This window comes from Nanorana parkeri, unplaced genomic scaffold (genome assembly GCF_000935625.1).
Source record: "Nanorana parkeri isolate BGI_ZX_2015 unplaced genomic scaffold, ASM93562v1 scaffold2196, whole genome shotgun sequence".
NCBI lineage: Eukaryota > Metazoa > Chordata > Amphibia > Anura > Dicroglossidae > Nanorana > Nanorana parkeri.
Window position 1 is genome coordinate 104,860 of NW_017308464.1, and position 386 is coordinate 105,245.

The 386-nt window shown below is 47.9% G+C and overlaps 1 protein-coding gene across 1 annotated transcript in view; it reads left to right on the forward strand.

The window, feature by feature from the left end:
• Nucleotides 1–386, forward strand: part of LOC108801019 (adenylate cyclase type 5-like) — a gene marked incomplete at its 3' end in the record, with an annotated part of 119,668 nt that overhangs the window by 30,236 nt on the left and 89,046 nt on the right. The gene's annotated exons all lie outside the window — the stretch shown is intronic.

Here is a 386-nt window from a genome sequence, read left to right on the forward strand (position 1 = left end):
CCCCTCCTCTCTCCTGATACTGGAGAGAGGAGGGGATCCGTCTCCGTTTAGTGCTGATCCCTACATTTTTCTTACTCTCTCCTGATACTGTAGGGCGTTCGGTCCATGACAGAGTGCCCGACTTTTCAGAGGGGGGTGACACCAAACAATTACCGATACCTTTTTTTTGTTATTGTCATGTGACAGTTCTTCTAAAACAGTACAGACTAAAGATTTTAGGACAGTGGTGGAGCGCCAGGGCCCAGACGGAGCTGCAACACTGCTAGTTCTGACTCCAAAGTTGTAGAGGGACTACAAATCCCAGAAGTACATTATACAGCAATGCGGAATAATATGAAGCTAAATACTAGGGGGGGGGGGGGGTTTTTGCACACCAACAGCGAGAT